Genomic DNA, 1,198 nt, shown 5'->3' with positions numbered 1-1,198 from the left:
GACATGGAGAGAGGGAGCAACTGAGGACTCTAGATTCATGGAAAGAGAGGGACTGAGAGCTGGCAGCCAGCAGGCAGGCTTGCAGAATGTGCCCTTTGGTGGTGTAAATTATTATATATGCCTGAGTGTCATAAGAGAGAGAGAGAGAGAGAGAGAGAGAGAGAGAGAGAGAGAGAGCTAAAATGAAAAGAGAGGAGAGAAATACTGTTAATTGATGGGGATTATACATGGAGGGGATTATAATCATTGTAATGAAACAAAATATATGAGTTATTGAATGCAAAACTGATGCTCTGCCCTGTAAACTTTCATTCAATTCACAATAAAAACTTAAAAAAAATTACAGTCCAAACCCTTGTGGGGCACTTCTCTTCTGTCACATAGGGCTGTTGATCTGGAATTGATTCAATGGCACCTAACAATGTCATACCAGAGTACAAAAAGTACTGCTAGACAATCATAGGAACCTTTATTACACAAAAATATCAAAATGTGTAATTGTTATTCTCAACATATCCTCCATGTAGGTCTATAAACTGTTGAAGTCCTTGTTTCCATCTCTCTGACCCTTCCTGTCAACAAGTTGTCTGCCAGGCTGTTGTGCTTATGGTGGACTGAGTGTTGCTGTAATGCTGGAAACTATAACCACCAGTATTTTTAAAACCAGCAGGGTCATCTATAGTGGACAGGTTTCAGCTGAGCTTCCAGACTAAAATAGACTAGGATGAAGCAGACACAGACTACTTCGGAATGTTTAGTTACCGAAAACCTTATAAATAGCAGTGAAACGTGGTCAGATATAGTGCCATGAAATGAAAACATTATGAATGTTGTTATTGTTAAGGGCCGTCAAATCAGTTCCAATCCATAGGGTTTCCGAGAAGCACCCGGTGAGCTTGAACCGCCAACCTTGTGGTTCAAGCTGACTTTGCTGTCCAGTGCATTAACCCGCAGTGCCACACTAGGACTCCCAACATTATAAATAGCACCAGAATATTGCCAGAAATAGTGCTAGAAGATGAATTCTTCAGGTTGGAAGGCACTCAAATTATGACTGGGGAAGAGCACCTCCTCCCTCAAAGTGGAGTTGACCGTGATGACGCAAATGGAGTAAAGCTTTCAGAACCTATTTTGCTGATGAAGCACAACTCAAAACAAGGATAAATAGCTGCAAACAAACATTCGTTAAAAAATGGAA

Source organism: Chrysochloris asiatica, unplaced genomic scaffold (assembly GCF_000296735.1).
Source record: "Chrysochloris asiatica unplaced genomic scaffold, ChrAsi1.0 scaffold00773, whole genome shotgun sequence".
Taxonomy (NCBI): domain Eukaryota; kingdom Metazoa; phylum Chordata; class Mammalia; order Afrosoricida; family Chrysochloridae; genus Chrysochloris; species Chrysochloris asiatica.
This window is presented reverse-complemented; position numbering follows the sequence as displayed.